This window comes from Macaca thibetana, chromosome 8 (assembly GCF_024542745.1).
Source record: "Macaca thibetana thibetana isolate TM-01 chromosome 8, ASM2454274v1, whole genome shotgun sequence".
NCBI lineage: Eukaryota > Metazoa > Chordata > Mammalia > Primates > Cercopithecidae > Macaca > Macaca thibetana.
In genome coordinates this window covers 105864145-105891092 of record NC_065585.1, presented here as the reverse complement: position 1 = coordinate 105891092, position 26948 = coordinate 105864145, and the positions used below count along the sequence as shown (strand labels likewise).

The window sequence follows — 26948 nt, the reverse complement described above, 5'->3', positions numbered from 1 at the left end:
TCAGAAGATCTGTCATGGATTCAAATCTTGGAGCCAATAGATTCTCAAAGTGAAGTTCCAAGATGTCAAGCTTGAGTGAATACTTTTTAGAGAGTGCAAACAGAAACAAAAAATATTCTCCAATTCAACTCATTCAACTCACTTTTTTAAATTTATTTCAATTGAAAATAATGCTTATTTTTTCCGATTATTATAGAAATATGTTTTCATTGTAGAAAATTTGGAAAACTGACCACTGGAAAGAAATAGGAAAATTGGTACAAATCATATTACCAAAAGACTAATGTTGAAGTCCTGTCATATTTTAATCCAGTCCTTTTGTCTATGTGTGTAGATATGCCATATTTTGTTTAATCAACTCCTTACATTTGGATATTGAACTCATTTACTTTTTAAACTTTAATAAATAACAATATGGTGAATATTTCTTATACATAAGTATTTGTGCTCAGCTGTGCTAGTTACACTTTAAAATTAATATTATTTCTGTAATTTCTTGTTTTATTTATTCATTCTGTATTTCTATCATCTATCAATTTTATAACATTTCTCTATGAAATTATAAATTATCTAGATATTATCTAGATATGCTATTATTTAACAAATATCATATCTGAGATATAGTATATCTTTCCATGACTTGGAAATTAATTTAGATTTATAAGGCATTTTCATTTACTGAGTGAGCTAACAGTTATTAAAGACTTACCATGTGCCAGGCACTGCGCTCCATGCATTACACGTGATTAGTTAATTTATCATCGATATTCAAGAGTGGTTAATAGCATAGACCTGGAGGTGGACAGCATGCGTTCCAGTCATAGCTCTGCTACTCATTGGTTTTAGGACCTTGTGAAAATTACTTTATTGTTCTGTAGCTCAAGGATCCCCTCTGTGAATCCATATAGAGTGCCTGAAAAGACTAGCTAAAAAAATTCACAAACCTCTCATAAACATACAAGATCAGCACTCTCATTTCCATTTTACAGATAAGAAAAACAAGCCTTAAAGATAAGTTGTTAAAGGTTCCATGGGAATAAATAGGAACAGGCTTTCACCTCAGTGTGATTATAGAGCCCGCCTACTGAACCTCTGCGCCATCCTGTCTCTCCGTGTCTATGGGAGATCGAGTTAAACTCGGTTCTTTTCTGCCTGTTTTTTTTTTCTTTTATTTTCTTTCTTTCTTTCACCATCATTTAGCTAGTTAGTGACAGAGCCAGGACCCAAACCTACTTATTATTGAGTCTTTTTACTAATGCACTGTGATATTGCCTTCTATCATCCTGACAGACCTTCTGTTATGGCTCGTATTGGATTTTTCCTGTTTTGTTGCTGCAGCTATCTTTCATTAGTTATCTTGCTTTTCCTCACTCATCTCTTTAGATTCATCATTGCCTGAACACTTATTTCATTATTTTATGCTCTCTTTCACAAAAAATATAGGTGGCTTATAGAAATATCTACAAGACAAGATAAAATAAAATGAAACAAATCAGAGCAAACAAAAAGATAGAAACCTAGTTAAATAATCAGGATAATTCAACCATTATTGGCACTGAAACCAGAGACATATTTCTCCTATGGCCTTTTGTGACCAAAGGTAGTAAGTATCCTTAGAGAACAAGTTCAGGGGACTTTATGTTAGCTGGTCACTTCGGAAAAAGCAGATCTACAGTGATGCTGATAACATGCATCTAGGTATGAAGGTCTTTGAAGCAGCACTGCCCCCTTTGGAGACACTTCCTTGGTAATATGCAAGACAATCATATACAACCAAGTTTTCCTGCTCAATATGCCAGTGGAGCCTTCTATATGAAGGCCTGATAAGTAGACCATGTCGTTTGGACCACATTGCATATAAATTGCTTTTCTCGATGTAACTCAGTCACTTCCAACTGGCAGTGATTAGGTGCAGGTCCAGCACTTCATCAGGTGCCTTCTGGCTCACCATAGTAAGGACTCTTCTGCATACCATGCTGAAGGATGCCCATTTTTCTAGTTTTTTGGTGGGAAGATAGAGTGGCAGTGGCACTGTGATGCTTCCTCTGAGCACATGTTGTTGCCTACCATGCAGAAAAAAATGCCCTGGAGAAGCTGAGCTGCACGCAGCTCCCACCTAAGCAGTCAGGGCCATAGGCAGGAGCTGTTTTCTCCCCAGGACGGGGCCCCAAGCCACTGCAGTGGCCCCTCAAGTGGGTCCTGAAGGAACCAGAACTGCTCTCTTTCTCATTAACTCAACTCACATCTTTTAAGCCCCCACTCAGTGCCTGGTACTTAATGAGAATATTTACAAAGGAAACCATTCTTGCTTTCCCTCGTGTGCTAGTCCATTTTGCATTGCTATAAAGAAATACCTGAGACTGGGTAATTTATAAAGAAAAGAGGTTTATTTAGCTCATGGTTCTACAGACTGTACAAGAAGCATGGTGCAGGCCAGGCGCGGTGGCTCACACCTGTAATCCCAGCACTTTGGGAGGTTAAGGTGGGTGGATCATTTGAGGTCAGGAGTTTGAGACCAGCCTGGCCAACATCTCTACTAAAAATTCAAAATTAGCCGGGCATGGTAGCAGATGCCTATAATCCCAGCTAATTGGAAGGCTGAGGCATGAGAATCGCTTGAACCTGGGAGGTAGCAGTTGCAGTGAGCCGAGATTGTGTCATTGCACTCCAGCCTGGACGACAGAATGAGACTCCATCTCAAAAAAAAAGAAGAAGAAGAAGAAGAAGGAGAAGCATGGTGCCAGCATCTACTCCTGGTGAGGGCCTCAGGAAGCTCCCAATCATGGAGGAAGGGAAAGGGAGAGTCACAGTGTCATATGGGGAGAGAGGGAGTGTATTAGTCCATTTTACACTGTTATAAAGACATTACCAAAGACTGGGTAATTTATAAAGGAAAGAGGTTTAATTGGCTCACCATTCTGCATGGCTGCAGAGGCCTCAGGGAACTTACAGTCGTGGTAGAAGGGGAAGCAGGCACGTCTTACATGGTGGCAGGTGAGAGAGAGCATGTAAAGCAAGGATAGTCCCTTGTAAAACCATCAGGTCAAATGAGAACTCACTCACTACCACGAGAACAGCATGGGGAAAACCGTCCTGATGGCCTGATCACCTCCCAATTGTAATTGGGGATTACAATTCGAGATGAGATTTGGGCAGGGACACAGAGCCAAACCATATCAGGGAGCAAGAGAGACGCCAGGCTCTTTTAAACAACAAGCTCCTTTGTTAATTCATTACCAAGGGAGGGGCACCAAGTCATTCACAAAATATCTGCTTCCATGACCCAAACACCTCCCACTAGGCCCCACCTCCAATATTGGGTCTTATGTTTCAGCACGAAATTTGGAGGGACAAACATCCAAACCATATCACCCAGTCATACCGAGAAGGCAGAAAGGATGCCAAACAAACAGCGAGTCTTTATTGAACCCTGATTTAGAAAGAGGGGAACGCAGGACAAAAGGGCCAGACGTAGCCCCTGCCTTGAAGAAACTGACAAACTGGAGCCCGAGCCACACCCAGGAAGCATGTGGTGTAGCACAGCCTCAGTCCTCATCCAAGCATTGTCCACGGGCAGCCTGGGCTCCACATGCTGCTGACATGGAAAGATGGCACTTGGGAAGCAACAGCCCAGGAAGAGGTGATGGAGCCCCAGCTCTGTATGATGGGCTGGGGGTGGGAACGTTCGGTCAGGACCACACAAGGACCCTGGGGAGGCAGGAAAGGTGATGATGGGTAAAGCGTCCCAAATTCCCTGGCAGGAAAAGGAGGTTAGGGAGCCAGGAGCACCCTGAAAGCCATTAGACCCCTAGAAAAGCCCCCTAGAATCCTGAGTTCTAGCCCACATCTGTCCCAGGGCTGGATATTTGGTAATAGTCATAGAAGAAAATGAATCCATGCCTACAGGACCTATAGGAGAAGTTGTCTGAGGTCCGCAGAATTGGTGAAGAGGGGAGAAAGCACGTGGTACTTGCCTGCATTCACAACAGGGGCGGTAGCACACCAACAGGGCGAAAGCTGGTTCTTGGGGGATTTTTTAAAATCTTAGCTATTGCAATGATTTGTGAGCCTTGAAGGGACCATGGAACATAGCAGATACATGGGATAGATGTGTTAGTAAGATTTCATGTGGGGTGCGATCAGGGAATTGTCTAAATAGTCATCTGCAGAGCCAGCCGCCGTGGCTCCCGCCTATAATCCTAGTGCTTTGAGAGGGCAAGGTAGAAGGATCACCTGAAGCCAGGAGTTTGAGACAAGCCTGGGCAACATGGTAAGACCTCATCTCTACAAAAAAAAAAAATATATATATATATATATATATACACACACACACAAAAATTAGGTGGGTGTGGTGGTGCACGCATGTGGTCCCAGCTACTTGTGGGGCTAAGGCAGGAGGATTGCTTGAGCCCAGGAGTTAAAGACTGCACTGAGTTATGATTGCATCTCTGCACTGCAGCCTGGGCAACACAGTGAGACCCTATCTCTAAGAAAAAAAAAAAAAATTCAACTGTAGCAGTTGGGAGGAGGACAGTCAACAATGAAAAGACAAACAGGTTTCTAGGAAACTTCTCCACCAAGAAGGCGGGCGTTCACCTTTCAAGTAATCTTGCTGTCATCTCCCCATCCTTCACATTCCTTCCTTTCAGTACCTACCCTTGCCTATCCTGTTACAGGTGTCCTCGTACTAAAATGTATCAGTTTGCAAGTCGGCCTTGCCTCCTGGATTGTGAGTTGCCTGAGGACCAAGGCCGCAGGATACACCTTCGCTCTCCTGCCTCCTGGCAGCCATCACACGGAGCAGGCCCCCCGTAAATGTGAGCAAAATGAAGCTGAATTGTTCTGCAACCACGTGTCTTTCTTTGAAGACCCCTGTGTAAGTCGGTGGCAGCGAGATATCTGGAAGATTTCCAGTTTCTGCCAGGCCCACCTCAAGGCTACTGAGACATTTTGGCAAAGGCACGTCCTCTGCCGCCCACAGGAGAGTAATGTTAATAGCTTGCACTTGGCATATTTCTTTTCACTTTTTCAAATTACTTTCACAGCTGCTGTCATTTGACCCTTGCAAAAACCCTATGAGGCAAGTAGAGGAAGTCATTAACGGCCACTCTTTTCGCAGGTTTCCTCATTCCGTCAACAGGTAGCCTTGAGCGAGCACCTGTGGCCTCGGCATTGAGCTGTTCCAACACTGGAACACAGAGGGGAACAGGATGTGAAAGGCCCTTCCCTCACCTTGAGTACAATCTCCAGAGACAAAACACACAAACAGCAAGATAGTTATGATCCTAATAAATGTTAGGGGGAAAAAAGGCGGGGTAGTTGTGGCTCACGCCTGTAATCCTAGCACTTTGGGAGGCTGAGTGCTATTTCCTAGCACTCCTTGAGCCTGGGAGTTCGAGGCTTCAATGAGCTATGATTGCACCACTAAACTCCAGCCTGGGTGACAAAGTGAGACCGCATCTCAAAAAGAAAAGAAAAAAAAATGCAGAATAATGAGAGAGCAGTATCATAGACTGTGTGGTCCAGAAACCTCTCCAAAGGCATGAGGTGGATGTGCCGAACGAACATACACGGGTCATGTGGACAGCTACAGATAGCAACCAGGGTACCCAAGGCCAGGCTCACACCTCTAGTCCCAGCACTTTGGGAGCCGAGGCAGGAGGATCTCTTGAGGCCAGGAGTTCGAGACCAACCTGGGCAACAAAATGAGACCCTATCTCTACACAATTTTTTTTTTTAAATCAGCCAGGCATATCGCTGCACACCTGTAGTCCTAGCTTTGCAAGAGGCTGAGGCAGGAGGATCACTTGAGCCCAGAAGTCTGAGGCTGCAGTGAGTGAGTTACGATCATGTTGCTGCACTGCAGCCTGAGCAACACAGAGAGACCCTGTTTCTAAAATAAATAAAAGAGAAACCAAGACCCAAGGGGGCTAAATGACTCACCTGGTATCCCACTCCAAGCCTCTCATTTTCTAAGTAGAGACCTGGATTACAAGGGAGGGTATGGGAAATGTACACACACACACACACACACACAGAGACATACACAGACACACATGCACACAGAGACAGACACACAAACACACACAGAGACACACACAGACACACATGGACACACACAGAGAGACACACAGACACACACGCATAGAGCCACACACAGACACACACACCCCCCACATCTGTCAACTCTAAAGGAAGCACCAGACAAACAGAGAGGCAGGCAGAACTCATCATAGCCAAGGTGCCTTAAGGACAACTGGAGAAGGCTGGGCCAGCCCCGGTACCTGCTCTCCTGCAGCCCCGCCAGGTGCCTGGGACAGAGCCAGGAAACCGCCTCTCTGAGGAGCACCAGGCCTCTTCCCAGGCTGACATGACCAACTCGTCTGCCCCTGTGAGCAATGTTTATTATTCAACAGGGCATGATGAGACGGTTTTGAGATTTCAGAGTCGGCTGGCGGTTTCATTACAAGCAATCAGGGAAGCTTTGGACAATTAGTGGGGAGGTTTTGACAGAGAGAACGTGCACTAGCCTAGTAGCTCTCACCAGCACCCAAGTCAAAGTGTTTTTCTTTCCTTTTTTTTTTTCCAGCCACAGAAATCTGCATATTCATTCTTCTAAACATGCACTTCGCTGGTGACTTGGTGGCCAGCCGTTCTCTCCTTCCACTCAACAGATGTTAATTGATGCTCTAAGTCTCTCTGCCTTAGACATTCTCCTTGATCCTCTACTAGAACACTTCTCCCAACAGCCCACTTGCTGCCCCCACACCACACAGGCCATCACTGCGTAGCCAGCCATCACCCCACACTGTGAACTTGACACTGGCTATGAAAGAAATTTAAGAGGTGGTCCTGGGAAGTCTCTGCATCTCCTAGCCCATACAGTGAGTGAGGGGCTGAATTTTTGGTTTATGGAAGACCTACTACATGCCTTAGAGCATTGTGGGGACTTAAACACATTCTATATTTCCCACTACAGACCTATAAGCAAACTATGATATTATAAATCCCCATTTTACAAGACACAGAGACCGACAGTGTCTGCATCTAGGAAGTTCCTGCAACCACAAAGTTGCAGAGCTAAGATTCCAAACCCTCATCCATCTGACTTGATATCTGGCATCTCCACGTGACAGGGTGGTGCCTCTGCTCTTCTCAGCCTCCAAGCCTCAGGACGGCAGCTGCGGAAATAAATGCTTCCAGAAGAAATGAATCTCGGCCACTCGAGCAAATGCACAAGGGCAAGGTGAAGGTCTCCTAGAGCTGCAGCAGGGGTCTGGGACCTGGAGGCAGGCAGGAGTGTCTCATCTTGCACAGGAAAGGCTATTTATGTCCAGGGCTTCTGTGCTGGACAGCTGGTGACCATGGCTGAGGCTAAAGCTGTATGCAAGCCACTGCCAGCCATGATTCACTAAGGAAGCACTCCCTTCTTGATTCCAGAGCAGGGACCCTGAGCCCAAGGCATCACAGCTGGTGGAATGACTCACCCCAGAAAACCACCTGGTTTGAGGGCCCCTCCTTATTATGCTGAGAAAGGCCCTATTCACTCCGGGAAGGAGACTCGGTGCCCTCCATGACCTTCACTTCACCAGGATGTGTTTTCCCATAGGTAAGAAAGTTGGTTTCGAGAACCGCCTGATTTTTCCATGTGCCGTTGTACGTACAGAAGAAGGTGCAATGGATTTTAAATCATGAAACCAGGGTCCCAGTCCCAACCTTGCACCTAACTGACAGCGACACCTTAGGCAAGTCACTTCTCTCTGGCTCTCATTTCTCCAAGTGGTAAATGAGGGAAGTGGGGCGAAGAGAGTTGCAAGCTTCCAGCTCTGGAATTCTATCACCGCAAGCTGCTCCCGAACGGTGTTTCCCTCCAATACAAGCACCGCAGTAGGTTATCAGAGGGCTGGGAGGTGACAGAGAGAAACACAGGAGACAGAGAAACAAGGGCACAACCGGATGGACAGAGACAGATCGAAGTAGGGGAGGCTACCTCGCCGGGGAAAGGGAGAACAGCCTGGTGGCATGGAGAGAAAATTGGAGCCCCTGATGTAAGCAGACTGTTGCCAGAATTGCTGGAAACAAACACTGACAGATTGTTAACACGTTACAGTGAAAATTACCAACATGATGGGACTTTTGCACCATAACTGGCACCTCTTGTTATCCCATTAACAAAACTGATGAGACCAAATTGCTAATAGGAGAAAACGTTCATGTTGGATTATATCACTCCTGTCCTGCATAAAGAACACGACTAAAGCACAGACCAGAGGCACACAGAAACCTCCCAAGAGTCAATTTATTTTCGGCACAATTGGGGAAAGCCCTGGAATGCCCCAGCCTCTTCCATGAAATCCAGAAACAACCGCATTCACCACCGGCACCAAGCAAGGTGTCTGTTCACATTGCTGAGCTGGGCAGGATCGCCTGTCAGTCATTACATAAAACAGGAGCCAGTGACCTTTGCAAAGTACACAAGGTACGCTGGCAGAGCCAGTGGCAGGGAGGGAGGAACAAGTGGACAGTGGTGTGTCTGAACTGTAGAGTGTTAGATTCCAGGTCATTCCCATCTGCTCCTAGAACAAACGAACACATCAGAACTCACCACTATTTACATTTTTACCACCCCCATCTGGCCACTTCCCACTACAGCCAGGCCAGAGAGAGCCCTGACTCACAATTCCATCAGTCGCAGAGTTCAAGCTGTCATCTAAGCCCGGGGAGGTGTAAGGAACAGGCCACATCTGGTTCTTGGAAGTATGTGCCCAGGCATTTAAAGAGGATCTTTCCTCTTTGGGCCATGGGTGGATTTCCTGCTTAAGCAACCTTTATCCAGGGAGGGCAAGATTAGGAATGTATTTGATGCTCACTTCTCTCTCAGAAAAACCCTCCAATTGCCCAAACCTCTGGATGTTTTACAGCAGTGTTTCTTTTCCCCCAGGATAATCACTGACTACCCCAAGCCCCTGCCACCACCCCCAGATAATGGAACCGGCTGTGAGCTGTACGCCCCGGTAGTCATTCAGGGATGTAATTGACCAAAGATTATTCTGAGTAATTGAATGGCAAGGGCTTTTATATACCAAACAGGGACTTGTCTTTGTCAAAAAAAAGTCTTTACAAAGTACCCAAGTACTGGGTGTCAGACAGGACAAGTTTTTTAATCATGTTAAAATGATTTATTTAAACGTCAAGCCATGTCACCTCACTTCCTTTCATTTTTCAAACTGTTTGTGTTTTTTCTGGATGACAAATTTATCTTCAGACAGCCTCAATATGACTAATTAACTTTGAAATATAAGAACCAGATGTGTGAGTTGGAGAGTTTTCTGAACTCATGCCAGACGGGCTGATGGGTTTTTTCTTCTCCTCCTTCTTCTTCCCTGCCTTTCACCCCCCACTCCCCCCACCCCGCTTTCCCTCTCCCTGCTGGCCGCCCTGAAATTCCTAAGCAGAGACACATTCAGGAAACAGAATCACAGGACTCCAGCTAGCCATGAGCACCCGTTTCTGCTCTGATTTTAGCCTTTCAGGGCCCCATTCTCTCCCTTGGAAAGTAACCCCAGAGTGTGGTGCATATGGGGAGGCAACGCTATCTTAAGAGGAGGGACAGGCAAAAGGTTCCTTGCCCTTCCCCCACATTAAAGTCAGTCACCCCACACCATGGCACAGAGCAACTTCTCTTCAAGAAAGTCCTCCCCTGGGACGTGCTTCCCAGATCCGCCGGCTCCCTGCTGCCTTTCGAAGAGCTCCACGCATGGTGCCCAGCTCGTGGGGACAGGAGAGGCAGGACTGAGCCCACGGCTGGGCTGTGCAGCGCCTAGGCAGTGCTTTTCAGCAGGGGCCAATTTGGGGGCTGGAAGCTGCAGATGTGCGCCTGTGGCTGCATCTGCACACATGTGCATACGTGTGTGTGCCTGTGTCTGTGTGTGTCTGTATGTGTGTTTGTGTGTGTATACGTGTCTGTATGTGCGTGTGTGTGTGTGTGTCTGTGTGTGTTTGTGTGTCCTTGTGCCTGTGTGCATCTGTGTATCTGTCTATATGTGTGTGTGTGTCTGTGTGTGTATCTGTGTGTCTGTGTCTGTGTGTGCACAATCTCTGTGTGTCTGTGCGTGCATACATGTGTGTGTCTGTGTGTTTATGTCTGTGTGTCTGTGTGCATGTGTGTGTTTGTGTCTGTGTGTGCATGTGTGTATGTCTGTGTGTGTTTATGTCTGCATGTGTCTGTCTATGCGTGTGTGTCTGTGTGTTTATGTCTGTGTGTGTGTGTCTGTGTTTATGTCTGCATGTGTGTGTCTGTGTGTTCGTGTCTGTGTCTGTGAGCGCACGTATGTGTCTTTGTGTCTGTTTATATCTGTGTATATGTGTTTCTGTTGTGTGTGTTGATGTCTATGTGCATAGGTGTGTGTTTGTGTGTCTTTGTATGCATCTATATGTGTGTGTCTGTGTGTGTGTGTGTGTGTGTGTGTGCGCTTTGTTCTCAGGGACAGGATGGCAACTGAAAATAATCCAGTGATGGCAAAAAAGAGTATTCATTTTTCCCGGACTCACAGAGCAAAATAAAGGGGACCGAGTGAAAGGCCTGAGCTCAGCACCTCAGTTTCCCCACAGGCTAATACAGCCTGTCCCACTGGATCTCTCTGCCAGAAGTAGGCTGGGATCATGTGAGATCACCAGTCTGGAAGCTCTTGGAGCCCTTTGAAAGGCAAGATCTCCATCCTGAGGGTTATTAGGATAATTGCCGCTGTGATTAGACCGTTGTGACCATTCTCCTTAGCATGCCTCTTAATGTCTGGGATGCCCCACCTGGGATCATCTCATGCACTTTCAAAGTCAGTAGACTTGCTCCCCACTCTAGGCCTCAAACAGGAGCATAAACAGCAGACTCAATTCCTCTCCTCTTGGGAAGAATGCCAACAGAGCACCCTCCCTGGCCCAGGGAGAAGAAAATCCCCCGCTTCACGCCTAAGACTCCAGGCTGCTGGCGGAAAATGACTCAGCCACCCACAAACCCCAAGCACTTGTGTTCTTGGGGGACAGGAGAAGGGGTCTATGTGGAAGTCCCTTCCCTTCACTGCAGAGCCCTCAGGGTCCTTCCACCACCCCTGCCCTCTGCAGTCCCTCCTGCCTCTATGGAGAGCCTGGCTCTGGGGACAGGGGGAGGAGGTGCCGGCACGCAGGGCTCTTGGAACAGCAGGAGGTGAGCCAGGTTCCCTGGGGCCTCCTGCCCCGCCTGCCTGGTCACAGCCCTGGTTCCTTCCTACAAAATACTTCCCTTGCTTTCAGCAGGGTGTCACCTAATCCCCGGGAAGGAAGGAGTGTCACCCTTCCAAGAGGTATTTGTATTTGAGCAGGAGTTTCTGGAAACCTAGGAAGAAAAGGGACTGGAATAAAGGAGGAAGGGGGTGGGGTTGGAGACAGCGAGCTCCTCACTTCTCAAATCAAATCCTGCCTCATCCTGATGCTGAGACCCCACGTCGCACAGGCAGACGGACCAGCATGGGTGGCCGTGGGCACTGAGGTCAGCAGTGGCTCCCAATATGTCTTGAGAAAGAGGCAGGGAGGACTGAACTACAGGTCAGGGGCCCTTAGCATTCACATCGGGGCACACCACCGTCGTCCAGCGTCCGCGTCCTCCACACAGGACACAAACAGTATTATGCCCCCAGAATTTCTTGGGGAGTGGGAGAGTGAGGTTGTAGGAATATTGAGCCTCACAGCTTTACTTGGCGTCTTCCAGCATCCCTGGGTAGCCACACAGATAGATGAGCAGAGACCACCGCAATAAGCTAGTGCAAGATTCCCCAGCCATCACTGTGTCTCCAGGTCTGCAGCACGGTCCCCGCCTCCCAAGAGGGTATCTTCTCAGTACTAAACACCCATGCCACCGGGATGCTTGCAGTCTGCCACCTGCAGAAATCTCTATCTGGGGCCCTGGTTGGGGTCTTTTTCCTGCACTCCCCACCCCAGGGGAGAAACTCAGATAATTTTCTGACTATTAGTAACATTTCCTGCTGTGTGTCAAACTAAGATAATTATGGAGCTTACCAAATCGTAGGCTCACTGATGGCTGGGGAATGGGGAAGCCGGAAAAGTTCGGGAAGCCCACAGGCCAGTAAAGCGAGCCCCAGGTGTACTGGGACTGTCTTAGGACTGTGGCTTCTATGGCCTGCACCTGAGAGCATTTCTCCCTCCCTCCCCACCTCCCGGCTGCTTTTTCTCTCCAAGGGAACAAAGAGTTTGCATTTCGGGGCTGAAAGGTGCCCCCTCCTTCTGGCTAAGGGAGCCCAGGAGTACCCATCCACCCCCATAGACCCACCCAGTGTTTTTTGAAACCAAAAGATCTGGATTTGCTCTCCCTGCCTGCACAACCACAAGAGCCCCCCCTTGCCTTCTGCCACTAAATGAGCATTACAAGGAGAGAAACTAGACGCTGCAATCGACAGAAGCCATCATTTGGGAGCTGTCAGACTTGATGTCTCAGAGACCCGGGATCCAAAGGCCTGTCCCCCTGTACAGCTTGAGATATTTAATAAAGTAAAGCCTCGAGGATCAAGGGGCTGCAATCCTTCCCACTCCTTCCCGCAGCTCGTGCTGGAGTTCTTTAAAGCCTGCCTTACGTCTGTCTTTCTCTCCAGAAAGCCTTTCATGCCGCCTCGCCAGACTGACATTTTGACAAGTTGCCACGAGTGACATCTGATTTGTACAAATTTCAAGACTAATAAATCTACCTGTCAAAGCGGAAACTTTAAAAGGAGCTAAGCCCAGCGGGTATAGTTTAACAGAACTCAAGTTGATGAAACTGTAGGATGGAGAAATTATATCTGTCACAATCCACCCACATTAGTTCTGCAGAAATGTTGGCAACTGAAACAAACGTCTTTCACGGGCGTTACCAAAAAAAATTAAAAATTAAAAAAAATTTTAATCAAAAAAGGAGATTGTTAATACCCTGAGTAACAAGTAACAGTTCTATTTTGTAAACTAACAAATTTTATTTATTTAATTTTTAATTTTGTTGCAGATGTTAGACGTCTTTCTCCTCCTACCTCTTAAGCTGTGTTGCTGGAATCTGGACTTTCCATTCAAGCTGGGGCCCATCAATCACTCGGCGGCTCCCGCTTGGAGAAGCAGAGGCGGTGCAGGCTGCAGGGTGAGGCAGGACTCATAGCCCACAGCCCTGCGTCCTCGGCGGCGGGGGGGCCTGCAGGGCCCCCCACTCCCCCCGTCCGTCCGCAGGCCCACAGGGCTGAATCATGTCCCCTTCACCCTCTGGCCTTGACCTGGACCCCAAAGTCTGGCTCCCACTCTGCGCAGGGCTGTGGGATTTTTAAGATTGTGGATGTTCATGGGGAAGGGCAGCGGGGGATGACTAAGATGAGAGGAACTCATAGGCCTGGCTAACTTGATTTTATTTTTATCTTCCCTTCCTCTCTCTGACAAGTCCACTTTTTTCCTGAATCATCATATCAGAAATGTTAGAGAAGCCAGAATTCACAGATCAGAGGAAGCAACTAGGGGGACGGGGCTTCTGGGGGTTCCCCTATACCTAGGAAATCAAAGGACAGGAGAGTCCTAGACCAAACCCCTTGTGTTTTGTGTCCTTCCCGCACACCACCTCTCCCTGCAGTCAGAGAGGAGGGTCCGCTGCTCTCAGTTCCTGGAAGTGGCCTCAGTTACCCTTCGGGGCGAGCTGTTTTCTCTTTAATGGCAGCCTCAACAAGCCATAACCTCCAAATAATCACTGTTATTACTACTGCCCTCCTCCTGGGAGTTCAGAATGGGATCTCATTTGCCCTCTCACTCACACAGTTAAGAAGCAAGCAGGCAGAGACAGAAAAGAGCTTTTTTCTCAAGTTCACCTAGAGGCAGTGGCCTCAGGGTCACCCTGCAAGCTGACGATGGACCCCATCACTTCGGGGTGGGGATGAGGCCCACGCTCACAGACCACAGGCTCTTTCCCCCATGCTCCCCACTGGGGCGGCTTCCTCCCTGGAATCCTAGAGCTTCTGGTTAATTTTTATTTGGCAAGGACAATATCAGACACTAACACTTTCTTTTCTATCTCTTGGCCTGCTCGATATGTGAGCATGGTGATAATCAGGATAACGCCTTTAGGTGTGAGCTTTTTTCTATTTCCTGATAACAATGAGGCTGGATCACAGCAAAAGGGCATCTTTCACGACCAATGGGGAAGAGCCCAGAGACCCGGAGCAGCTGTCTTTTAGGTCAGGATGCATGGTGCTAATCTTTCTGCAATGAACTGGGGACTAGTTCTGCCCAATTCAGTATTTCTCCCTGTCAATTAGCTATTTATTAAGCAGTTTTCATGTTTAAGACACCCTGCTCAGCACTGTGTGAATTACAGAGAAGTACAAAACACGATCCTCGTCTTAAAAGAGCGTGCAGTCCATATGTAGTGTTGAAATGGTGATGCAAACAAAATAACACAGAACAAAATAGATCCTGACCAGGAACAAAGTGAGTGCAAGTACAAGAAGAAAGCACAGTGACTGAAGAAGGTGTGAAACCCAGCCCTGCCACCAACTGTGGGGTCTCAGCAAGAACGTTCTCCCTAGAAACTGAGATGGTTGGCCAGGTGATCAGAAGGCCCCTGCATTTCCTGTGGGTTTTTTAGAAGAAGAGGAGCTGAGAGATCATGAACCTAAAAACCCATTATAAACTGTAAACAGTTCCACGATTGCCAGTGCTGGTATTATCACTGTGGGCTGAGCCGAACAGGCCTGTCTTCACTGGGGGATCAGGTTATGATTCAGCACCGAATAGAGTAGATGAAGGAGCAAAGGAACATACAGATAAAGAAGCAAGCTGGGCCTCTGAAGAGGGATGGAATTCAGTTGCGCTTTGCTCACATTCTGCCTTTGGCACCCACAGCTTCAGCTCCATCTCCCAACCTCTCACCACCCCATGGTAAGCTCTAGGGCCTGCTCTGTGCCAGCAGACAGCAGGCTGGGAAGGTGAGAGCGCCAGGAGGCAACTCAAAGGAAAACACCAATATTGCTTTCCCAGGCCAGGCTGAAACAAAACCACAAATAAAGACAGCATATCTTGGGAGTGAGAGACCCTAGATCAGCCGGATAGAAACCCTGTGGTGGGACCCAAAGTCACCGAGCCATGGAACCGGGGAATGGCCGGGTTCACCAAGCTTACAACCCACAGGATTCGGAGAGGCATACAGGTCTATTGACCTGTACAGATCGGTCCCAGGGGAGGGAATAGCTCTACTGAAATTTGTTAGGTGGGCCATGTATTAGACACACCAAGGACACGGCATGTTCCTGCAACATAAGGATGCATCCATTATCTAACATGAATTATCAGGAGAGCCCCCAACTAATTTGATTCCTGTATTTCGATCAAGTCAGAGAACACCCTTAGAGATGTTATTAAGAAACCAAAGCAGACCCATGCCTATAATTCCAGCACTTTGGGAGGCTGAAACAGGAGGATTACTTGAGGACAGGAGTTTGATACTAGCCTGAGCAACATGGAGAAACCCTTTTTTTTTTTTTTTTTTTTTTTGGAGAAGGAGTCTCACTCTGTCGCCCAGGCTGGAGTGCAGTGGTGTGATCTCAGCTCACTGCAAGCTCCGCCTCCCGGGTTCACGCCATTCTCCTGCTTCAGCCTCCCGAGTAGCTGGGACTACAGGCGCCGCCACCACGCCCGGCTAGTTTTTTGTATTTTTAGTAGAGACGGGGTTTCACCGTGTTAGCCAGGATGGTCTCGATCTCCTGACCTCGTGATCCGCCCGCCTCGGCCTCCCAAAGTGCTGGGATTACAGGCTTGAGCCACCGTGCCCAGCCAAGAAACCCTGCCTTTACACAAAAATTTAAAAATTAGCTGGGCATGGTGGCCTGTGCCTGAAATCACAGCTACTCAGGAGGCTGAGGCAGGAGGATGGCTTAAGCCTAGGAGTTGGAGGCTACAGTGAGCTAAGATTGCACCACTGCACTCTATCCTGGGTGACAGAGTGAGGCACTGTCTCTGGGGGGAAAAAAATGAACTTAAAGAAAAAGAGGCTGGGCGCGGTAGCTCAAGCCTGTAATCCCAGCACTCTGGGAGGCCGAGACGGGCGGATCACGAGGTCAGGAGATCAAGACCATCCTGGCTAATACGGTGAAACCCCGTCTCTACTAAAAAAAAAATACAAAAAACTCGCCGGGCGAGGTGGCGGGCGCCTGTAGTCCCAGCTACTCGGGAGGCTGGGGCAGGAGAATGGCGTAAACCCAGGAGGCGGAGCTTGCAGTGAGCTGAGATCCAGCCACTGCACTCCAGCCTGGGCGACAAAGCGAGACTCCATCTCAAAAAAAAAAAAAAGAAAAGAAAAAGAAACCGGCCGGGTGCAGGGACTCACGCCTGTAATCCCAACACTTTGGGAGGCCAAGGCGGGCCCATGACGAGGTCAGGAGATTGAGACCATTCTGACTAACACAGTGAAACCCTGTCTCTAATAAAAATACAAAAAATTAGCCGGGCGTGGTGGCGGGCTCCTGTAGTTCCAGCTACTTGGGAGGCTGAGGCAGGAGAATCATTTGAACCTGGGAGGCGGAGGTTGTAGTAAGCTGAAATCGTGCCCCTGCACTCCTGCCTGGGTGACAGAGTGAGACTCTGTCTCAAAAAAATAAAAGGAGAAAGAAACCAAAGCAGAGTGAGGTTTGGTGCCTTATGTACAATCACACAGCCAGCCAGCAGATTTAGAAACTGCTGGGTCGAGTTTTCCTCTGAGACAGTTGCTTTTTTTTTTTCTTCCCCTTAACAAGATGGTCCCTCCAGGGAAAGGCTCAGTTATGCCAAATGTGACTAATAAAAAAAAAAAAAATTGTGTAAAGGTTTTTCTGTAAAATCAACATTTCACTTTATATTTTATTGGATTAGTGTTTGCTAACCTCCAAAGTTTCTTGGCCAGCAAATTGGAGACCATTTCCCTTACATAATGAGCTTCTCCTGATGGGATGAGGTGACTCAAGTCTTAGGGAAGGTTGCATGGCCTAGGTAAGGCCCCAGGGCAGGCCCAGAGGACTGAAGCCCAGCCTGGGAGCTGCAGGCTCATAGCACTGCCTTCTGCAACAAATGGAGGCAGGACGTTTTGATCCCCGACACAGTCACTCCCTGGTGCAACGCTATAGCCCATTGCCTCCTATCTGGGGTCCATTACCCGCCCGGCAGGAGGAACTTCAGTTTGAAAGGAGAGTGGAGGCCCATCTCTTTCTACTGCCTCCAGGCAGCATTTTGGGTTTTGCAACCAAAGAGAAAAGAAAAAAATCTTGAACTGTTTTTCAAATGTTCTGGGTCTTGGCAAACCCCAAAATGCCTTTTGCCAAATGCTTTTTTCCCTCGATTTTTAAACCTCGGGTGTATTTCCAGAACAATCCAATCCATCTGCTTCTGATTCATTTACACTTAACTCATTAGGAGGCTGTTGCGTAAGGAGCAGTTTGACGTCCCCAAGATCCCGGGTGAGGGATTCTTCTTCCCCTTTTGAATCAGAGAGAGGAGACTTGCCAGCTGGGCATGAATCACAAACCCCCCAAAAAATGGAAGCCTGGCTTGAAACGCTGAGCCCCAAGGATGAGAACCAGCTTCTCTGCATCCCCACCCATCATCCATCCTTCTCTGCACTACCCATCAGATCATTCTCACTATTACTGCTGTTACTGTCATTAAGGATATACTCAACAGTCATAGATTATTGTGAGTGGTTTTGCATTGTAGTTCACTGTGTGCCATTCTTTATTCATCCACTCCAGAGTCATCTACTGAGGCATTAGACAAATGCTCCCAGACAACTGTGAACCACCAGCAGGGCCTAGGGTGGAGTATCAAATATGGGACTTACATCTAAACACCCATCTCATCTTGTTTTACTTTCTGCAAAGACTGCGAATGCTACCAGGAAAGTCCAAGGGAGGCATGTGGGGAGAGAGAAGTTTCTCAGGGTAGAAAGCAAAGCTCGAGGGAGTGAGGAAGGCCCAGACAGAAGCACAAAGAGAGAAAGCCTGCTGATTTCAGGGGCCATGAATGACTGCCCAACCTAAGCCATAGGCTTGTGTTGCATCCGCGGGAACCTATGCATTGCCTAGGCTTACATTGTCACCCCCTTCTTTAGTGGAAAAGGGGTTCTTTTCTCTGTCTTCCAGTTCTTCATTTGCATCATTCTCCAACCCACCTTTATTTAAAAAGAATGCAAAATGTGTTGAGTAACCAGCCATAAAAAGGAATGAATTAATGGCATTCGCAGCAACCTAGATAGGATTGGAGACTATCATTCTAAGTGAAGTAACTCAGGAATGGGAAACCAAACATCATATGTTCTCATTCATAAGTGGGAGCTAAGCTGTGAGGATGCAAAGGCATAAGAATGACACAATGGACTTTGGAGACTCAAGGGGAAAAGGGTGAGAAGCAGGTAAGGGAAAACAGACTACCAATAGGGTGCAGTGTGTACTGCCTAGGTGATGGGTGCACCAAAATCTCATAAATCACCACTAAAGAACTTACTCATGTAACCAAACACCACCTGTTCCCCAATAACCTATAGAAATAAATTTTTTAATAAATATATTGAGTAACAACTATATGTTCAGCCCTGCCCTACGCTGGGAACCACAGGGGACAGAAAACGCAGATGAGGTGGTCTTCCCTTGAGGCCTTTGCACTCCATCTGAGGAAATGCGTCAATTTTCCATGACTGTATGTTTTCAGTAGGGCAGCCCTTGGCCAAATGGGTGAAGCACAGAGAAAGTATCAGAGATGTCCAGCAGGGAGAGAGGTCTCATGAGCTGAACCGGTCAGGAACAACTTCATGGAGGAGGTTGGTTTCAGAGAAGCCAGGCTGGAAGATGAGCCCTTGGCTATGCGGAGAGGAAGAGGAAGGCATATCCCTGGAAGAGGAGACAGGATGAAGGCTCTGCAGCAGGAAAGAGCATCGCATGTTTGTGGGGTGATGAGACCAACTGTGTGGAGGAACGAAGGCAAATCCATGGGAAGGTGGGCTGTAAGTGATTCCGCGAAGAAGTCTGTATTTAATCGCAAAGAGCCAGCATGAGTCACTGGAGGGTTCTGAGCAGGGAAGCACGATGGAGAAGGCATCGTTTTAGGAGAAATAATCCAGTGCGAATGCACAGCGTGGACTGAAGCGAAGACAGACCGAAGGCGGGGAACCAGCTGGGAGTCTGTGGCAATCGCTTAGGCACATCACGTCAGGGATCTCAAACAAGGCGGTGACAGCAAGGAAGGAAAAGAGGGAATGAATCAACTGAACTGGATGACTCAGTGGCTAAGGACCCTGAAGAAGGCAGAAGAGTTAAGATGACACAAAAACCCAGAGAGGGCAGAATGTTTTCAGCTCCAAAGGACATTGACGTAGCAGTGGCGTACGTGCCAGGCAGAACTGAGTGCCTAGCATGAGTTACCTCGCAATCCTTGCCACAGAAAGGCAACGCAGGGGCCAGGAGTGGTGGCTCATGCCTGTAATCCCAGCACTTTGGGAGGCTGAGGTGGGTGGATCACCTGAGGTCAGGAGTTCGAGACCAGCCTGGCCAACATAGCGAAACCCCATCTCTACTAAAAATACAAAAATTAGCTGGACATGGTGGCGGGTGCCTATAATCCCAGCTACTCAGGAGACTGAAGCAGGAGAATCACTTGAACCCAGGAGGCAGAGGTTGCAGTGAGCCAAGATTGCATCACTGCACTTCAGCCTGGGCAACAAGAGTGAGACTCTGTCTCAGAAAAAAAAAAAAAAAGCAAAGCAGGCACTATTATTACCCTTGCTTTACTGTTGAGGAACTGGGACACTGATGCATTTACTAACTTGCCCCCAAATTCACCCACAGAACATGTGGGATTCCAACATTTAACCTCACTATTTGCTGCCCTGGTTCCCACCACCTCCCTGAGCCAAGCCTCCATTCCTCTCTCCCTCATCTCTTCACTTCAAATGTCTTAATCCATCCTGAAATTCCTCTGCCTGCCCCATTACCTGCCTAAATCCAGATCATGCCTCAACTCTTTCCAGAACCCTCTGTCACTACACTAGCGTCCACAGACCTGCTCCCTTGAACGCCTCCTCTGAGATTCGCTGTCCACACACTGTGCTTTTCCTGGCTTGGTCAGTTCCTGTGTTCACGTACTTCCTGGCTTTGGGGCTTGGCACTGGAGCTGAGGCTGAATCCCAGCCTTACCCTGAAGTAGTTACGTAGCCTTGGGCAAGTTACTCAACCTCTTCAAGGCTGTTTCCTCAACTGTCAGCTGGAGATAAAAGGGTTATTGTCAAAAATAGATGAGAAAATGCCTGGCACATCGAAGACACTCTGTGAATGGTATCAATCAATATGATTACAGTTGCTTTATTAATAGTTTTGTGATGGACAATGTTATGTTCAAAGCTTTGACTGTGGTAGGTGTGGTAGAAATATTCTTCTGCTTGATTTTTTGATCATTTCAACAGCTGTCTATAGCATTTCAGTATTCAGGGCTTAGAATCTTAGAATTACTACATTTATGTCATTGCAGGGAGAACAAATGTGTCGGCTAAGGGAGTCTTGTCATGGTATGCCTTAGACAGTGATGTCCAGAGCAGGGCAGGGAGCTGTAGAAGCTGCGCAGACACCCACAGCAGACGGCCAGGCGTGCTCAGCCTCCCTCGGGAGAGGTGCCACCCACTCATCCCAACCTGAGTATATAGGACGCAGCCTATGCAGAGAGCTAGGCTAGTCCCGGCAGCATCGCGCCCTCCCCAAACACCACCCCCTCACCTCACTAGCCCCTGAGAGGAAGAGATGGAGAGAGAAAAGGAAACAGGTAGAGTTCATGATTGAAAATCGGGTCACCCTTACCATCAGTGCCCTGTCTCCTCTCTGGGTCCCACTAAGCTCTCCCCCTCCCTGTCTGCCTTTTAGTCACCTGTGAGGCCAGTGTCTTGGGCACGCCTGCACAGCTCAGAGCACCTCAACAGCAAGACAACCCAGGCCGTCTCTCTGCTGCTCCTGCAACCCCTTCAAACCCAGCTCCCACTAGCTGTGCATAGAAGATGACAGCCCACAGTGAGACATGAATGCCTCATAGCGTGTTAGGTGCTTAGAGCAAGAAAGACATGTCCTTAACCCCCCCCCTTACCCAAAAACCAATTACCAATGCGGAAAAGAAGTGAAGAAGATAAATTTTGCAGGGGAGAGGGGGCCGGTGTTTCAGCGACAGGTATCTAAAGAAAACACCTTACTTCTTTTTCATTGTTTTCAGATGCACACATTTCAACAAAATGCAACAAGGGGGCTCTGCAGGAGACAAATATGGAGACAGAAGCAAAAAACTAGGGGGAAGGGCAAGGGGAGGCCTCTGGGAGTGAAGAGCCCAGGAAGGCCATGAGGAGCTGCAAGGAACGTGTTCAGGGACAGGAGCCGAGGGTGGGGAGAAGGTACCCAGCTCCACATGGCATCAAAACACTTCCTGCAGCTCAGCTGGGATGGGGTGGCCATTCCCTGTCCCCGCACAGCCAGAACCCTGGCAGGACTGGCTACTGGAAGAGAGGAGACGAAAACCTGAGAATAGAGAAGGGATTCAGGACACACTTCCTGCAGCTCTACAGGGAGATGCGACCCGTGGAAGACAGAAACCCTTGGACAGGTGACCTGGGGCCTTGTCCTTCCCCAAGCAGGACAATTATCCCTGCGGCACCCCCGCCAGGGTGTTGGGGCTGCTCTCAGAGGAGAGAATAACTTGCGGATGGCTCTGCCTGCATCCAAGGGCAGCTAGCAGTGGGGACAGGTGGGCAGTTTTTCAGGCTCCATGAACTGCTCATTAATTCTCGGCCCTGGCAATTGACTTTCTTTTTCTTTTTAATGGGGATTCAAGGCCAAAAATCAGTACTCTCGAACACACACACATTTGAAGGGAGGGTGGCAGGGGGAGTCAAACCCCAAAGCGCATCTCAGGCTTTAAACGGCACAGGCTGTGCTTGGGAAAATGTCACTGCTTGGCGGAGGCACGGGCAGCCTGGCAGGCTGGGAGAGGCAGAGAGCAGGAACCGAATTTAGGAGTGACTGGAAGGTCGACAAGAAAGAAAAGCCAACGTGCAGCGTATATACATAGAAACAAGGACTGCTTCCCAGCCGGGGCCTTTTCAGGGCACCCACGGGTGCCCCTCAGCTTGAAAAATGGGCCCACATGTGTCGCCCCTGGATGCCATCTACACCAGGCTCATTCCTACTCCTGAGCCTATTTCTACTGATTCTGGTACTTGGAATGCTGCTATGCAACCCCAACTGACACCACTATTACACACACACACGTGTGCGCACACACACACACACACGACCTATCAAATCTTCGAGGATAGGTCCAGCCTCCATCTGCATTCAGACACTTTCCTGTCAAACAATATTGATCTCCCATCCTCTAGCCCTTTATGAATCTTCCCTATGCCCCAGAATTTTCAAAAATTTGAACCAAGTGTTACTTAGCCTTTGATCCTAATCTGCCCCTGTATTGTTTCCTAGAGGTTCAGGTACATCTTGTGTCTCCCAGTAAAAACGGCGTGTCCCCTGAGCTCAGGCACGTTGCCACCTGCTTCTCCTGTGTGGGTCGCTATGTCCAGCACATGTCAGGGCAAACACGGAAGGGCATGGGTGGTGGGCCGGCTTGATTCAGGACCTCGCGTTCCTGACTGGGCACCAAGGATTTGCATGATTGAGGACACCCCCGGCCCTGCCAAATACCCACATATCCCTCCTCCTTTCCTCGCTGGAGCAAAACTTCTTTTCTATGTATTTTTTTCCACCCAAAGCTGTTCTGCAGAGAGGCCCCTCTTTTCCAGGCCAGTCACTCTTCACCTGATGCCTAATCAGATCCAGTGGCCCAGAGTTGACATTTTATATCAAAAGATGTCAAAAGCTTTATATTCAAAAAACCACAGCACATGGGGGATTAGACCAGGAGAATTTAACTCACTTAAGTGCGAGAAAGCCTGGTTAGGGAGATTACAGCTATTTACCCAAGAAGTAAATATCTCTGAACTCTGACCAGGCCGTGAGGAAGGGACGGCTGGCCTGGTAATTTTATTATCTTGCAGGAAGAAAAAGGAGAGGAGAAAAGGGAGAATAAAAGATGAGAGGCGATAATCTCTGAAGCTGGGATCACTCTTGTGTTGCAGCACATGCCAGAAATAAAAGATAACTGCTCTTGCAATCTTGCTGAGACATGACCCACTCAAACAGGAGGGCTGCCTGCCTGCTGCTCCACGGACATGAGAGTCAAGGGGCAGTCTAGAGGGGAACACAGAGAGATAAATGCTCCAGACAAAGAAAAATAGTGGGGGCGGGGGAGGTTCCGGGAAGAGAGATGGGCAACTCAGAAAGGCTGCCTTGTCTCCTCTCCTCCACCATATATATATATATATATAATATAGAGAGAGATTCTAAGTCTCCAATAATCCTAAATGCAGAGAAAATTCTCAACTATCAAGTAAAGGGATCTCAAGAGTGGGCAAGATGTCAGGTCACAGGAAGATCACCACATCACCCAGGAAGGCAGGTGGAAGAAGAGAGGAATGTGCAGTTTGAAAAAGCACATTTTGGCCGGGGAAAGTGGCTCATGCCTGTAATCCCATATGTTGGGAGGCAGGCAGATCACCTGAGGTCAAGAGTTTGAGATCAGCCTGGCCAAGGTGGCAAAATCTTTTCTCTACTAAAAATACAAAAATTAGTGGGGCATGGTGGTGCAAGCTTATATTCCCAGCTACTCGGGAGGCTGACGCAGGAGAATCTCTTGAACTCGGGAGGCAGAGATTGCAGTGAACCGAGATTGTGCCACTGCACTCCAGCCTGGGAGCCAGAGGGAGACTCCGTCCCAAAAAAAGGGAAGGGAAGGGAAGGGAAGGGAAGGGAAGGGAAAGGGGGAAAAGGGAAGGGAAGGGAAGGGAAAGGGGAAAGGGAAAAGGGAAAGGGAAGGGAAGGGAAGGGAAGGAAAGGGAAAGGGAAAGGGAAAGGGAAAGGGAAAGGGAAAAAAGGACACTTACGATTTTCTTACGATTGACTGGAAGGTCGACAAGAAAGAAAAGCCAACGTGCAGGGTATATACATAGAAACAAGGACTGCTTCCCAGCTGGGGCCCTTTCAGAGCACCCACGGGTGCCCCTGAGCTTGAAAAAAGGGGCCCACGTGTGTCCCCCCTGGATGAAAATAAGAAAAGTATTTGCTTTTGGAATATAAATTGCAGCAAGTAACACTCAACACAATCTCCTTTGCTGATGGGGCATGATTTTATTAAAAACAAGAATGAGTAGAAAACACTGATTCTAGTTTGTCTTTCCCATTCACAGACCAGAAAACTGAAGCCCAGGGAAGGTAAGTGACTTAGGCAAGCCCACACAACTGGCTCCCAGGCAAGCCAGGAAAAGAAACAAAATCACAGGTACTTGTGCTACCGAAGAATTATTCTTGTTACCCTAAGTTTTGCCATCCCAGAATGCCACGGAGTTTTCCCCAAGAGCATCATTCCTGGACTCAGGCTGCATTTTGGTCACCTGGATCCTGTCCTCAGCATGACCCAAGGCCAGGGTCCTTCTTGGGAGGTGTCATGATGTCACAGGGAAACGTGTAGGCTTCTGATGTCGTGACATAATTCCTGGTTCCTCAGTTTACTAGCTGGATGACTTGAAAAGCTGCTCAACTTCTCTCGGGCCTCTATGTTCTCATCTGTAAAATGGAACCCACCTGACATGACAACCTCATAGAACTGTTGTGAGGAACTAATGAGATTATGTAACTAACATGCTTGGTATTTAGAAAGTGTTCCATTATTTTGGCCAGGCGCAGTGGCTCACGCCTGTAACAACACTTTGGGAGGCCGAGGCGGGTGGATCACTTGAGGTCAGGAGTTTGAGACCAGCCTGGCCAAAATGGTAAAACCCCGTCTCTACTAAAAATACAAAAATTAGCCAGGCATGGTGGTGCACACTTGTAGTCCCAGCTATTTGGCATGCTGAGGCAGGAGAATCACTTGAACTCGGGAGGCGGAGACTAGAGTGAGCCAAGATTGCATCATTGCACTCCAGCCTGAGCAACAGAGTGATAATCTGTCTCAAAAAGGGAAAGAAAATGTTCCATCATTTTTCATTTCTTTTCTCCAGCATCATTTCTGAATACTTCAAATGATAAAACATCAAAGAGACCTCCTGGGGTCACTGGATGTTCATCTCATGGGTAAGAAAACTGAGGGCGAGTGTGGGGAGTCCCAGCTTAACCTTCTGTCCCCAGAACATGCTGTGTGGTATGGCAGTGACTGCTAAGGGCTGACACCCAGCTCTGAACCTGCATCCCCAGGACCCTCCCCCACCTAACCACACACTTCAAGTTTAGAGGAAAATGCATAACCTGTGCCACTGCCTTTTAAAGATTGAATATGGGTGGTGCTTTTATAGCCATCCTTACGGGAAACTGTTCTGCGGTCTTAGCAATCTTAGCAATTCTGTTCCTGGTGTCCTGAGGGAAGGGGCTTGAGCAACTGAACAAGAACTGTAGGCTAAAGGTAAGAAACGTTTTCTTCGTGAGTCATGGGTGGAAAAGAATAGAAATCTGTATTAGTTTCCTATAGCTGCTATAACAAAATACCACAAATGTAGTGGTTTAAAACCACAAAAATGTATTATCTTACACTTGCGGAGATCACAAGTCTACAATGGTTCCTAAATTGAGGGCTAAAATCAGGGGGTGGGCAGAGCTGTGTTTCTTTCTGGGGACTCAGGGGAAATCTGTTTCCTTGCCTTTTCCAACTTCTAGGGGCTGGTCACGTTCCTTAGCTCATGGCCCCTTCTGCCATCTTCAAAGCTCACAATAATCAGTCAAGTATTTCTCACATGACATCACCGACTCTTGGTCTCTGGTCTCCCTTTTTTACTTATAAGGATCCCTATGATGACTTTGGACTCACACAGAAAATCAGAGTAATCTTCCCCTGTGAAGAATAGCAAATTGGCAACCTTAATTCCATCTGCATCCTTAATCCCCACCCCCACCATGTAACATTCCATATTCTCAGGTTCCAGACATAAAGACATGGACATCTTTGGAGAACTATTATTCTGCCTACCCGATATTTAAACCTACTCCCCATCCTTTTCCCCTTCGGACTGACAAAGACATTGCTGCTTGATCAGAACACTCATTTCCTCCTCACATCCAGTCTCGGATTCCTTTCAAACACCACGCTTCCTCAGCCACCATGAATCCATTGGCCTCGGCATAGAAAGAAGCAGCATCCACTTGCTAGCCCTGAATTCAACATACAAAGCAAACCCTTGAACGCGGGTAGGGTGGTCGAGGAAATGCTGATCTTTGCAGGCCGTCTCAGGGTTTTGGTGTAGCCCCAGCCAAAGACAGAGATGTATAGAATCTTACGTCTCTTTTCTGACATCAAAGTGACTCCACTGGCTACAAGGACCCATCCCAGCTCTCTATCTGGAGCCACAGTTGATGGCAGGACATTTTTCTGGTCAGTTTTTCTTGGGGGATTTTTTGTCTGAGCACTAAGTTATTCCATGTGGACAATTTTCCCACTTGTTTTGGGGTCACTGGACCATACCTCCCTCTGTCACCTTCTGATTCTGCACAGAGCACCTGCATGACCTTATTCCTTGCAAGGAAAGAGATGCTTTTTCCACTGAGGGGCTCCCCTTGCCTGTCTCTGCAGAGGGAATGCAGAGTCCCTGAGGGTCAGTGAAAAGCTGTGTCTGTTTCCCTCACCCTTAGAGGGTTAAAACCAAATGCTTCTGACAGCTGCTGGATAGTCCAAAACTCTACCATGCCTGGCCATGAGAACATAATGGGTGCATTTGCCCAGACGTTGCAAGCGCCCGGCTCAGAAACGAACCCAACAACAGAAAAATAAAGAGTAAATAAATCTGAGTGGGAATAAAAGATAAAACAGGGCCG

The 26948-nt window shown here is 48.0% G+C and overlaps 1 protein-coding gene and 1 long non-coding RNA gene across 2 annotated transcripts in view; one reads left to right on the top strand and one right to left on the bottom strand.

Annotated features, from left to right (window-relative positions):
• The window catches only part of ERLIN2 (ER lipid raft associated 2), a 372918-nt gene that overhangs the window by 117132 nt on the left and 228838 nt on the right, over positions 1-26948 (top strand). The gene's annotated exons all lie outside the window — the stretch shown is intronic.
• Positions 8282-8776, bottom strand: LOC126961232 (uncharacterized). Its single transcript, XR_007728224.1, has 2 exons — positions 8679-8776; positions 8282-8576 (listed from the first exon to the last, which is right to left on the bottom strand). It is a non-coding gene; the product is annotated as an uncharacterized LOC126961232 (long non-coding RNA).